Raw genomic sequence first — 14,975 nt, forward strand, 5'->3', positions numbered from 1 at the left:
CCCATTTTGTTATTTTTTATGTGATTGTTAATGTTCAATGCAAAAAATCTTGCAAGCACTCAAAAATGACACATAATCAGCCTTTTTATTTCGTGGCAATCAGTCATTGTCCAAGAAGAGGACAGCAGGCTTCCTGGTATCTGCTAAGCAAAGCAAGGAAAGATGTGTTTAGGAATTAACAAGGTGCCTTGAATAGTGTTCAGGCATGTTTCTAAACATTTAGGAGTGCAGGACAGACCACTTGGGCAGATGGCCACAGTGCAGGCGTGCTATAACTGTACACTGCAGGGACAGTCAATTCAGTGCATGTTGGCTGCTGTGGACCCATGGTAGCTCACATTCCCTGTGTCAAGCCCACAGTACCCGGCCCTGCTGGGGGCTCTAAGCTTGTTAGAACCATCTGCAGATAAATGGTTGAGGAGGCAAAAGGACAGAGCACTGGTACGGCTGGTGAGTGTTCCCATGCTCCCATGAACCTGAGGCCATTCTCATGCATGGGGAGAACAGTGATGAGCTGGTAGTGTCTGCACAGCGGTGCTCCTCTGCCTCTAGACACATGCGCAGAAGGAAGTGGTATCTGGCACAAGGTCCCTTTTCAAATAGGAATTGGGTTAAGATTTTTGTTGTCATCTTTGTTTAAGCTGAGGGAGTGATGTCAGAATTTGATCAGTGGAGAAGAACAGATAGTGATAGGAAAAAATAAGTGGGGAAAACCAGAAGCATTGGATAGAAGCGAGGGGGGAAAGAAGGGAAAGAACATCCAGTTTCCATTTCTTTCAAAGGCCAGACATATGTCCCCATCTGTCTTTTGTTGCTGAGCTATTTCTTCTTTTCTTGCTGTTATTTTTTTTCTCCACTTCTTCCTTGCTAGTAGCAGTGACAGCTTTGAAATAACTATGAAAATGGATACATAATCAAATTCTTCTGTTTTGCTTGAACTATATGTTAAAGAAGAAAAGCCAGTTCTTCAGTTTCATTGCCAATAAGTAAAACCAGCAAAATTAGGCCTGGATTACTGATACATTATTACTTTCATAGACACAATATATTGGGACAAATAAAAAAATAATAATTTAATTCTCTTAATAATTTTTCTTAACTCTGAAAGACCTCCTGTTAATGGAAAGGCAGAAAGCTGGCAGGAAGAGATTGCTTCTCTGCCTGTTGTGTATGGCCAAGAGTGATGAGGGCCCCTAATCCTTAACTGGCACTGCCATGTGCCATGGTGATGCAACCAGGTACCTGTGGACACCAGTGAAAGGGCTATAATTGCCTGGTGTGTTCCAGCCATCGATCCTGGAATGTGTGCAGTCCAGCTGTTCTTGATTAGTGAAGTATTTGGTTTACAAATCCTACTTTATATGCAGTTAACATTAACCCCTAACGCACAATATCTCTGCTTTCAGATCCCAGTTATAATAATGAAACTGGATGAGAAAGCAGAGATACCAGGTGGTGTTCTGATTGGCAGTATATTGGCTGGACTACTCTTGCTGTAAGTATTGGTTGCAGTTTTGTGGAAAGTAAGTAGGTGTTTATATTCTTAAAAAGAAAAGCAGAAAGGGATAAATACATTTGGGCTATTCCCTTTGGAATGTCTCTTCTCTGGTGCTGCACATGCAGTTTGGTGGTAAGAATAATACTGCATTGGCATTACACCCTTGATGAGAGCATTTAGAAGGGCTTTAAAAATCAAAATTCTAAAATGGGTCCCAATAGAAACTGGCAACATGAAGATGATAAATGAGCAGCCAATGGTGCAAAACAGGGGCAGAGGCACCTTTTTTTTTCTTTTGACACTGCCTGCCTCCTTCCACAACTCCCCAGCTGGGCTCTGAACCCCCATGATATTCCCAGTGGGCAAAGATGGGGAATAGAAGCAAAGACATAGGATATACACTGAACAGACAAAAAGAGAACAGAGAAAGGTGAGGGCAAAAAGTCATTTACCAAGGATACCTAGATTAAGGGGAAGGAAAAGTTTTTCTGTGTGCGAGGGCATTGGTGCCTGAAGGCTTCCTTGGCACATTAAAGCAGCCTGGAGATTCCTGTATCTTGGCAGGGAGACAACTGGCTACTCAGCACTGCTGTTCTGGCATTTAGTTGCACCAGACAGGTGCAACTGGATGGATAGATGAGGGGAGGGCAGTAGATGCGGTCCACCTTGACTTAAGCAAGGCGTTCGACATGGTCTCCCACAGCATCCTCATAGGGAAGCTTAGGAAGAGTGGGTTAGCTGAATGGACAGTAAGGTGGATAGATAACTGGTTGAAAGACAGAGCTCAGAGGGTCCTGATTAGAGGCACAGAGTCTAGTTGGAGGTCAGTGACGAGTGGTGTTCCCCAGGGGTCAGTACTGGGTCCAGTCCTCTTCAATATATTCATCAATGACCTGGATGAGGGGACAGAGTGCACCCTCAGCAAGTTTGCTGATGACACAAAGCTGGGAGGGGTGGCTGACACACTGGAAGGCTGTGCCACCATACAGAGAGACCTGGACAGGCTGGAGAGTTGGGCAAAGAGGAATCTTATGAAATTCAATAAGGGCAAATGTAGGGTGCTGCACCTAGGGAGGAATAACCCCATGCACCAGTACAGGTTGGGGGCTGACCTGCTGGAGAGCAGCTCTGTGGAAAGAGACCTGGGAGTCCTGGTGGACACCAGGATGACCATGAGCCAGCAATGTGCCCTTGTGGCCAAGAAGGCCAAGGGCATCCTGGGGTGCATCGAGAAGAGTGTGGCCAGCAGGTCGAGGGAGGTCATCCTCCCCCTCTACTCTGCCCTGGTGAGGCTGCATCTGGAGTACTGTGTCCAGTTCTGGGCTCCCCGGTTCAAGAGGGACAGGGAACTGCTGGAGAGGGTGCAGCAGAGAGCTACCAAGATGATTAGGGGACTGGAACACCTCTCTTATGAAGAAAGGCTGAGGGATTTGGGTCTCTTCAGTCTGGAAAAAAGATGGCTGAGCAGGGACCTTATCACCACTTATAATTACTTAAAGGATGGGTGTCAGGAGGATGGGGCCAGGCTCTTTTCAGTGGCGCCCAGTGACAGGACAAGAGGTAATGGGCATAAACTTGAACATAGGAAGTTCCACCTAAACATGAGGAGGATCTTCTTTACTTTGAGGGTGGCAGAGCACTGGAACAGGCTGCCCAGAGAGGTGGTGGAGTCTCCATCTCTGGAGACATTCAAAACTCACCTGGATGCGTTCCTGTGCAACCTGCTCTAAGGTGACCCTGCTCTGGCAGGGGGGTTGGACTAGATGATCTCCAGAGGTCCCTTCCAACCCCTACCATTCTGTGAGTCTGTGACCTAGTTAAGACCTATACTAATCACTGTGTGAATCTAATAAATGTTTGTATACGGACCTTGAGAGTTGTCTCACCTTAGTCTGTGCCATTGGGGATTTGCGAATCTGAGTCATTTGCCCCCTGTCTTTTCTGAGTGGGGTGTGACATGAGTTTATTGCATTTTTAAGTTGGCACAGCTGCAAATAATGCTGGAAATATGTATATTTTGTATTATGCACAAGGGCTTTTTTTATTTGTTTTAGTTTTTTAAAACAGCATGTTACAGGTGAAATAATATTCTGAAATGTTGCAGCAAGAGAAGTCAGGAATACCTTCAGCAAACTCAAGTTATATATGTTTCTGGTCTTAAATCTAGCTGCTGACTTCTTGAAGTACTAGAATCAAGTCCAAACGCAAAGTTAGTTTCATATGAGCCTATGTGTAGGTTTGGGATGTGCAAGAGAGTTTATAATCAAACTGACTTCTGAAAGCTAGCATGTAAGCTCTATGGGAGCAGGGACTGTATCTCTGTGGTGCCTACCTGAGGGCCTAACAGCATTACTACACTAAAAACAAGAATACTGCTGAACATGGCATTTATTTTTAAACAGTACCCTAAAGAGAAGAAATGCTATTGAAAAAGCACTATATAAAACGGGGCCAAATATGTCTTTGTTCCAGTAGCACTGTGAAAACCCTAAGGTGATGACTCTACTGGATATACAAAGAAGCTGCACTTAAAATCTTGTAGGTTATAGTTATGAGTAGAACACTACCAGTAAGCTATTGTTGGAAACTGAAGTTTTGCTTAGCATAAGTAGCTAGATTGGTGAAGCCTTCCTTCAGCCACGAGCTGTAACCTAGCAACATAGTGAATTAAGGCTGAACTCCTCCTTAGTCCAAGAAGAATGGCTGGTGGTCTTGTATGACTTTGATACCTCGTAACTTAACTAACATAATGAAACTGTATAAGTAATATTAATGAAGATTCTATGCTTGAGCAATATGAATTAGAGTAACCAAAGGAAAGGGAACTATAATTCTTGGAAATGAAGAAAGGGACCATTCTACCTGGAGTCAGCAGAATATGGATAAGATCCAGGAGATGTATGAGATCCAGGTGCAGATGGGACAAAGAGATCATGAAACTGTGTAAGAAGGTAAAAGAGCCTGCACCAAAACTCCAATCATCAAAGAGGACACATAACTATTGAAAAATTTGATTGGACAAAAGACACATGCTTGTTGTATGAACAGCTTATGTCATAGATTGTGAGGCTTTTAAAGCACAGTAAAATAACTGAGGGGGACCCTCTTCTTAGAGGCACATAGCTCGAGCTATATTAAACTGACTCTGTGACAGAACCTAGGGTCCAAACTCTTGTCTCCAGTTGGAGGCTAAGATTGGATCCAGCCACACCTAGATTCCATTCTGAACCTCGTGACTCAGCAGGAGGGTCTTCCTGGACTCTTCTTCAACAGCTATATTGTAGTATAAGTCAGTTCACATTAGTGAAAAATATCTATTTGGATAGCTCTGAGTACAGCTATGTTGGTTTTAAAACCTTACCATGGTCAGGCCTTCCTATAAACATGAGGTTATCTTCACTGCCATTTAAAATGACACCATATTCTGCCAGCCCCATGCCCTGCACTTTATACTATGTACAGAACTGGTTGGCAGTAGCATCTCCTGACACCAGCTCTGGCTATTCCTTACCATGCATTGGAAAACCAAATGCAACACTTCAGCAGGAGTACGGTAGGGGAGGAAGAAGGGGAGGAACTTGGCTGTGAATAGGAAGACAGTCATGGCAGGAACTGTCTCCTGAAAACTAGCCACTTTCACCGAGCTTCCTCTTTTTTTCTTTTTTTTTTTCTCTTCTCTCCTTTCAACTTCTCCATATTTTAACAGTGGTGCATAATGTTTCAGACTACCAACTTTAACACTTCTATAATACAGAATCAGATGACCATAATCTTAAGGCACAAAACTCCATCTTTCACCAAGTCTCAGTGTTCTGCAGAATTGAAAGACAGATTCATTATATACTGACTTGTGTGTGACTTGTGTGTATTATATCCAAAACTGAGGTGCAATAAAATTTGCATATTAAAAACTAAAGAAAATGAAGGTATGAAAATGCATCTCAAAATCCATAGCTAATTGCCTCAAGTTTTTATTGCCTTTAAAGGCAATAAAGTGTACATAATTTTCACAGCCTCAGAAAAGTTGAGTTCTATCTTTTAAATCAACCTTTCTGCCCTCATTTATGATCAATTATTCATAGACAATCACCAGCTTTGTTGTGCTAGCAGTTTTTAAAATGTATTTGCCTCTTTCTCTTAAAGCAGTAGAAATGGAATGTTTAAAACAGAACTACTATAAAGATACATCAGGATGCTAATTTTTTGAACACTTGATAAGGTCAAATGGCATGGTTTGTTTGGTTTTAAAAAAACAGGCCTAAGGTGTTTTAAAAAAACAGGCCTAAGGTATTTTAAAAAACTCAAAAAACCTGCCGATTTAGTCATCAGCCTTAACTCTCTCTCATTCTTAACTCTCTTCAAGTACCTCCAAAGGACACTTAATGGAAGAGCTCAAGATTGAGTTTTTGGAGCTTTGGGGGGTGGTTAGCATTGTCTGCTTTCATTACATTTCATTAATAATTAGTTTTAGCAGTTTCCTCTTTCTAATGTTTTTGATGGAGCAAATGAATGCGTTAGTCTATAAAACTAAAAATTCTTTGAACAGCTACAGGAAAAGTGAGCTGAGAGAACCCCAAAAAAATCTAGTTTAAAGTTGAGCAATGTAAAATCTTCATTCCTGAATGCAAACGTAGCAGTTTCATGAGTGACAGCCGAAGCCAGCACCTGTACTTCCCAGCACAGCCGGACACACAGACGTCTCTCTGCTGCCATCGCCTGGGTAGGCTCCTTATAACACAACCCCCCCGCTAGTTTATCTTCCATCAGTTACTGTTTTCATAGTATTCATCAGGCTGAGCTTCTCTTGAGAATAGAACAAATCACAGAATCACAGAATCACAGAATCTTCATGGTTGGAAAGGACCCTTAAGATCATCGAGTCCAACCAAACAAGCTACAATCTCTGCCACTAGAGCATCCCCTGAAGTGCAAATGAAAGATTTTGAACCAGAAAACTCTTAAGCAATGCTGATATATGGACATTCTGACAGACAAAGGGATTAGTGTATTCAAATATTGCCAGCCAAAACCAAGACATCTTTTCAGAAGGAGAAATTCTTGCTCTGAAGACATGTGATTCCTTCCCACAAACACCACTCATCTGGCAGATCTCAAGTCACGTGTTTACCATCTGGTCTGCAGCATCTGTTCCTAGGAACATCTCTCTGTACCTGGAGCCACCATCTCTGCAGCATGCTGTGACACGGCTAGAAGAGCCACAGAGGGGTGGGATTAACCTCCCAAGGTTAATAGCCAAGGCAACAACTGGACTTGTCCTAGAAAGCTAGGACTACATTGTATATTGATCTGCAGCTGCCTATCATCCCACTCATGGACCTCACCAGAACACAACGTAGTCCTCATTCAGCAGCCTAGTCCTGTGTGTGTAGAAACCAGGACGTGTGCAGCTACATTGTTCCTTGACATGCAGTCAGATGCAGCTGGGATTCATCCCCTGGCCTGGAAATTTGGAAGTGCTTCTAGACATAGCCTTAGGCAGCTATCTTAGAATAGAGTAATTTGTCCTCTTAAGATAACATCTCCCTAGCAGAGAGGGTAGCCCCACAGAGGGAGCTGGAACACTGAATTTGGAGTATGGACTTAAATTTCAGTGAGATACATTTTACCTCTAATTATGCACATCATCCCTTTTAGGGGCTTTTCCATTTTGCTTTTAGATGCCAGCTGAAGTACCCAAAGTTACACAAGAGTGATACATCATTGTTCCAGAACAAAGCAGTACTTGCCTTATGCTCAGCTAGGGACACAAAATGACGTTTCATTGTTTTGACCATGGCAGCGTACACACATTGTAACACTCAGCTGTGACTCAGTACATCATCTCTTCCATTCATTGTTCCTGGTCACTGTGGGGAAGTACAAAATTATTCTTTCTCTTCTTTTCTGCATCTTCCTTCCCAGCTGCATTGCTAATGGGGAAGGTGCACTTAAGGTCACTCTGAAGAAACCTTCCAGGAGATTGCAGCATTAGAGAGGCACTAATGCAACACAGTGAATCCACAGGAATTGCCCCTGATTGTAGGGCACCAAACACAATTTAACTGTTCTAAATACCACTAGTTTTCTGTACCAAAGCACAGCACCAGTATGCAAGCACTGCATAAGTTTTACTTAATTCATAAACCATCCACCACAAGGCAACTCAGGCGTTTATTTTTGTGAAATTAATATGTTAATTAGTTGCATGGTAACAGCAAACATGAACATGAAAAAATGAACGCCAAAAATGGGAAACAGTTTTCTTTTTTTTTTTTCTCTAAAAAAAAATATAATTATTTGACAGAGGAAGTGATCTGTACTCAGGATTCTGTACAATTCCCAGTAAAAATAACATTCAAATAATAGAGGGCTTCTCTCCAACCTCCAAAGCAAAAGAAAATTCAACCTTGAACTTTCTCAGTTCTGCCTAGAGAACAGGGCCCACATGGTTTGGAGGCTGCATATGTGTATGCACACAAGGAGCAGCTGCTGTCCTACAGAGCAAGGACTTGCTCACTTCCATTGAGGAAAGTGCATCAGTAAGCTAATAAGCACAGTTTAACCATGCTTCTGCTTGAAGTTATGTGTTTCACTGGGTTTCACTTAAGCGGGATACAGTAACCATCACGAAGTATTAGAACTGATTGAGATCACTGGGAAAAGAAGATCATTGCCTAATTTTCTGGTTTTATTTTGTTCAGCTAGCAGCTGTTTGTAGATTTTTTTACTGCAGACACAATGAAATGGATTATACAGCTGAGGCTTAAGTATTGTGTGAGGTAATGATATATAAGCTTGAGCAAGTCATTTTACTTTACCTCATTTCCCTTCCTTTATATCTATCTTGTCTACACTGATAATGAGCACTAGCTAAAATTACCTCTCAGCATGAGTAAAAATGCCATACACAATGGGACTTTGAACTTTTAGCACCTAAACACTATCATAGCACAGAACAATAATATAAATAAAATTATCTTACTCAGATGATTAGCCCATTGTTTCCAGTGGAAGCACAGGCATACTATGTCAGTCTTTTTTCTTTTTAACTAGGTTTCAAAACAGTAACAAGAGAAAAACTGTATTAAAATCATAGATGTGAATATAAATACATACATAAACTGCAAAAAGTTTAATAGATGCACTTTCCTTTGGAAAAAATAATCCATTTTGATGACTGAATCCTAACTTGTCTAAAGTCAAACTACTAAAACTAATTAAACTTATTCTTATAGTTGCCTTTTTGTAATAATAGCTGTCTTTTTTTCCCCTGCAGCACCATACAATTACACAGCCAAAAAATCTCCTTCAATGTTAATCATGTCTAGACATCATTAAGTAGTTACAGGTTTGTGTGTTATTGCTAATCCAAGTTTGTTGCTGGTAGAGTATTAGATCTAACTTTGAATCAAGGTCTATCCATATTTTTTTAATGTAATAACTTGTAATATCAGCTGCACAGTAAAAATGTTTCTGTGAGACACAGCTACTGGAAAGTAACCACTAATAAAAAGTTAATAACTCTGGCATATAGTTTATATTTTCTTCTCTGTCTGTACCAAAATGTTTAATCTACTTCGAGTAGCTTTCACGTTACAAGAATGTCAAAATAGCATAAAGCTTGCAAACTAATTCTGCATTTATATAAAATTAAACTCAGGATTTTAAGATTTTTAAAAAAATCCAATTGTCCTGTTGTGACCTCCCATGCAGACAGTGAACACAGACTACCAATATAAAGGCATTAAAGCAGTATATATCACAGAGGACTAAATACCTTGCAACCAAGAATTTTAGGGAAGATTGTCTTAAAAACTAACTCCATGTTAAAAAGCACAAAGAAATTATTTCAAAGGAGATTCAAGAACACTTAAAAACCTACTTATTACTCGTTAATTTCATTCAGTCCTAATTAAATTGTTCAGATTGAAATGTCTCACAACTGCTTAAAAACATATAGATTCTCTGTAAAAACAACTCAAAGCTAAACCACTATGCTCATTAGGAACAATAACACTTTATTTTAAAAAGAGCACGGTTATTTTTCTGAATTTGCCCCAAAGCATTCCTTGTTTTCTTTCCAAGAATATTTGTCCTGGAATCTCCTGGAAATATAAACAAAGAATGGGAAATATTGTGGCCACAAACCAGGCCAAACAACTCAACAGCCATCCTGCTATTATTTACTGAACACAACAGGACTACACAACACTTAGCTGGCAAACAGAAAAGAGGACAGCATCCTTAGAACATACTGACTTACATATGGGCAGATCCTGAACCTTGGGCTGAACCCCATTAAATTTAGAAGGGCCCATCTATGCCGAAGTCACTTCAGGAAAGAGATCTAGAAGAAATGATGTAAAAGCTGTAGAGTACACAGCACTCGTGTCTGAAACACTGCTCTTTTTACATGTTGCTGTGTTAACCTACTGTATCATCATACTTAGGAATGAGAGTAAAAATTACAATACCAAAAATACAGTAAGTATTACATCTTCAGGACAGAATGGACTACCCAGCAGCAGTCCAGTCCTAAGCAGCAAATTCAGCAGGGCTCTGAGCCCCTGATTATTCTTTCTGAGACCACAGAACTCCAGTCTCCTGAAAGAGGTATCAGAAAAGTGGAGCAATGCAGAGAACATCACTGTTACCACATGCCAAGTTTTGCCTGGGAGAGGAGGCAGAGGTAATGCTCATTACTTGCATGCAACACTGCTGTTATGCAATGAGACTATTTCTAGACCTGGGCTTGTCTCTCCACACATTGTTGTGTGCCCATACTAGATTTGGGATCTCTGCACATCCCTTCATTGTGTGCTGTTGCTTAATGCTTTGTGCTTTCTCAAGGCCATCAGGATGAGGGGAAAACAGAAAGACAAGAAATGCCACTTTTACTTGCAAACCGCAATGCTATCCAGAGCAGAGCTGACTCAAGGCCTATGCAGAACACAAGCCTACGCAGAAATGAATTTTTGCCACCCAAAAGAGGAGAGCTCAGGGCTCCTTCACTTTGACCCCAGGATGGAGTTAAGAGGAAAAGGAGCTGGATAGTACAGGCAAGGGAGGGCCTCCCAGGTGCCCTACCTGCCACAGATGGGCCTGGCTGCATTAGAGGAAACTGACTGGTGCTAGACATTGTCATCCTGTCAGGAGCAACTGCTGCCCGTTATGCTTCAGCTCCTTCCCTTAAGAGCAGCAGCAGCCTCCAGCCCAGCTATCTAAGACTCCGGAACAGGCCTAGAACTAACTTTGTCCCAAACATACCTTTTTTCATATTGGGAGGGATGCTTTTAAGGTGTTGATGCAGTACATTACAGCTTCAAGGGATTCTGCTCTGTGTGGAGAAGACTACAATAATTACACTTGCTTCAGTTATTGGAACCACACTAGGGAGAGAAGAGGAACAACAGCAGCTTTAGCTAACACTTAACATCAAGAGCACCCAAAAGTCATGGTCATGTCATGTCAGTATTTTGGCCACACGCTCTCCTGACTACTTCATACTGAGCAAGTGTCAAGCCATGTCCAAAAGATTATACACTTTTTAAAAGAAAGAAAACCACAACCAAAATCAGTACCAGATGTGAGAATTCCATGGTTTAGAATAAATAAACCCACCAGTCATAGGCTTTTTTCTTCTGTTTTTCTTTTTTTATATAAAGTCTATGAAATTAAGAGGAGAAAATTGCTAACTTGAAACAATGCATAGGAAAATCACTGGAAGCTGTCTTAATAATGAACAATAACAAGTCAGGAACAGCCAGTTCTTATCTGAAAACCTGAGAAGTCATCTCAGTTTGCACAAGAATTTGTGAAAGAAGAAATTAAGTGCTTCAAACTATGCAGATTTTGCAATGAAACTTAAATTTTGACAAATTCTGATTTCAAATTATGAAGCTTTTCCTGTTTGGTGTGTGTTTTTTTCCCAAAGTTAGTTAATAGAAGTAGCACAAGGGTTTTTTTTTGCTCCTCACAAGGGTAGTATTCCCAAAATCTGCCTTCCAACCCTCCCTCTATAGTAAGACTCCTCTGTCAAACAGCTCAGAGGAAAAAAACTAAGCTTAAATGCTTTGCGCTGCCCTTGAGAGAATCGTGCTCTCTGTTTACTATAGAGGAAATCTAAGGAAACTACCCCTCAGAGGCTAATATTACCCTTTGCGACCTCCTAAGATCCTTCTGTTGAGACAAAAGGAAACAAGCATTTGCAACACACACTGCAAATCCTGCTAGTTTCAGCAAGAAATCTGATGAACAGTGAAGGGTCAAGAGTATGTCAGACACTAGTATTCCATGTTTTAAACCCACCAGAAAATGCTTATCCAAGACTCAAGGAACAACAGAAGGTTGTCCTACAAGCATGGCTAGCAATTACCATGCCTCTCTCCCTCTCCACAGTCTAAGCTTTCAGGTTCCCTATGGCGTAATTTGACTTAAATATGACAATAAGAAACCAACATTCTGTGGCACCTCAACAGAAGAAAGAAGAAAAAATAAAGTGGTGTGAACTTCATGTCTTTAAAAAAAGCAAAAAACCAACAGCATCCCCTTCCCAGCAACGAGATCTCAATCCCTTCTCCACACTTTCAAACCATCACACCAGTATCAACATTCCTGCAGTCTAAATATGGATTCCAGCAAACACTACCAAAGCACACATTTTGAAAAAGACTATTTCTGAAACATCTGTGCAGTGAGAGCTTGATCCTGCAGCCAGCTTTACTGCATTACAGTTTATATAGACTCCTGCACATCCTGCAACTATGTAAGCACAACCATGCACCAGACAAGAATTAATATTCCACTTGCAGAAGGATGTGGTCTGGCCATACATACCCAAGTCTATGGTGCACTGCAATATGTTTGACTGATAGCCATTTCTAATATCTCTGCAGATTTTCTTTATTTCGGTCTCTGCCATTGAAATATACACTTCATACTCTAAGTGAATCACTTTTTTCCCTTCAAAATTATTTCTCGTAGTACCTAAACACAAATAAGTTATCAAACAAAACCACCAATGAATTCTGAGTAAAACCCAATATGGCCAAAGTCAGCACTGTGCAAACATAAATGACCTCCCCTAATCATGGCTGTGTAAAGAGTTTCTTTGAACAAGAAAAATCTATAATATACAAGGAAGAATTTAGTCTACAGATTATACAAGTCTGCAATCTGTAATGCCCAAGGCTGGGACATCTTCTGTGGTAACTGCTAAGGTGCTATTGCAACTGTTTAATAGCTGCCATGGTCTTGTTCTAAATAATTCAGAATGCATTTTCTAAACATCCCAGGTTCAGTCCAGGAATTTATTTATTTGAGAAGCAGGAGTTTGGGGTGTGAATAATCTAGATTCCATTTATTAGACTATAAACACAATCAGAGATCCATCTCAGAAACATTAAACTCGCCAATGAACAGAGACACTGCCCCACAGTATGGTGAAATGACCAGCTCTGACACTTCATCTACAGAGAGCTTTTCAGACTTGAGCTGGATAAAATCTTTTAGCACATCTTTGCTTACACCCATAACTCACTAGAAAGGCTAAAACCAAACAGACTCTTGGTTTTGGAGGTACTAGCATTTGCCAACTGCCTTTTATTCAGTGCTGGATGCCCCAATTTATTCAGAAAACACACATTATCTACTTACTTACCCCAAGGGACCAGTCTCCATGGCAAATTCACTTCTCACCAGACTTGCTGAGAGAATATTAACTGCAAATATCAGTTGATGACCTGGTTTTTAATGCATACGGGTTCCTTCCTGGTAGGAAAGTTTGCTCCAGTAGGATGAAACTAGAACTAGTTCAAGGCCCCAGTTTAACAGTACAATCAACCAGCGTGGGCCACTGTGCTAGTAATCTGTGGTAAAATTGTCAGCCCCTCCTCCCTATCTTATCCTGAAATCAAACACAGTTTAAAACAGAGATTTCTGATAAACACAGATTAGGGTTCTAATCCTAAAGTTTAATTTGCTCTCCAGGACATTCAGGTCCTCACACTATTGGTCTGTTTCAGTGACACAGGAGACACTTCTAATTTCTCTGAGTAGAAACCAGTCATCAGTTCATCTAAGAATGAGGAGGAAAAGAAGTATTTTGAGCAGCAGCAATAGAACAAGCTTCAGTAAATACATGCACTGGCACTTGAAAGCATGTAAAGAAATGAAGCTATTCTAAGGACACCTGTTCCTTTGACAGCAACAAAAAAAAATATTTTTTTTAAAAGCAGCAGTCAATTCTTTTTCTGTATCATCGTTTCTGTTAAAAAGCGGCAGGAGGTTTTTCATTATTATCTTATTTAGGCAAGCTGGATATCTACTGACAGCCAGAAACAACTACTAAAGAATAAAAAGACCTAAAACCCAAATTCAAAACAATGCCTGACCTCTGTGGCAATTTTCTTCCATTTACTACATAATCATTTATTGGTCCACCAGCTTATAGTTTTTGGTCAGCAGGAAACACAAGTTATGCTCTCTCAAAAGAGTACTGGGGGTGGAGGGAAAGAATTGCAATCACATCTCTGAACCTAAACAAAAAAAAATATTATAGGAAGATTATACAGAATCCATGAGATATTTTAGCACAGGATGACACTCCATAGGAAACTAAGCGAGAAGTGATGCCTACCTAACAGAGCTTGGACAGATTCAGCCTCCATTAATTGGTGGGATGGAAGTGTTCAAGACCAGGCTGGATGGGGCTTTGAGCAACCTAGTCTAGTGGGAGGTGTCCCTGCCAATGGCAGGGGGGTTGGAACTAGATGATCTTTAAGGTCCCTTCCAACCTAAACCATTCTATGATTCTATGATGGCAACCCTTGTCTCTGGGCTGCAGGACCAGGAGCTGATTCTCCAAGCAGCACATACTCCTGACAAATAGCAAAAACCACTTGATCCCAGATGACAAGTCTGAGGGGAATTGGCAGGAGCACAAATAGGTTAAATGCAAACACTCTATTTAGAAACCACGAGATTTCATTAAACAACAAACTGGTGCATAGTCTAGGGCAGCTGAGGTAAATACCACTGAGACTTATGCAACTCTGCTTCCAATATACTTTCAAAAATATGACAAACACCCACCTCCTACTATTGGATTTTCTTGTTGCAGCTAAGGAGAAAACACCTCAGTATAATTTTCATAAGTCAGGAATTGGATTTGTCATAGGCCTTTAAAAACTACATCAGAACCAACCAATGTATACCAGACCCACTTTAAAAGCTTCTAACAAAGTAGGTAACTCAAGGGGATACCAACTATCCAATTTGAGATTAGAAGGAAATGTTCCGCTGATTCAGTCTGGCTGGACTAGACAGCAATTTTCTTACACAGTAAGAAGTGTTGTGGGATGCTGTTCATGAGATCTCATAAAGATTTGGTGGTCAAAGGGTTGCTCTTCTTGTGTAACCTCATGGTTTATGAGGCTTTGGGTCTTTTGTACTTAATAGGTCTGAAATTTGCTATTGA

At 40.7% G+C, this 14,975-nt stretch overlaps 1 pseudogene; it reads right to left on the reverse strand.

Moving 5' to 3' along the window:
* Window positions 1–4,904: 4,904 nt before the first annotated feature.
* Window positions 4,905–13,030, reverse strand: LOC141735671 (molybdopterin synthase catalytic subunit-like; annotated as a pseudogene).
* Window positions 13,031–14,975: the final 1,945 nt, after the last annotated feature.

This window comes from Larus michahellis, chromosome W (assembly GCF_964199755.1).
Source record: "Larus michahellis chromosome W, bLarMic1.1, whole genome shotgun sequence".
Taxonomy (NCBI): domain Eukaryota; kingdom Metazoa; phylum Chordata; class Aves; order Charadriiformes; family Laridae; genus Larus; species Larus michahellis.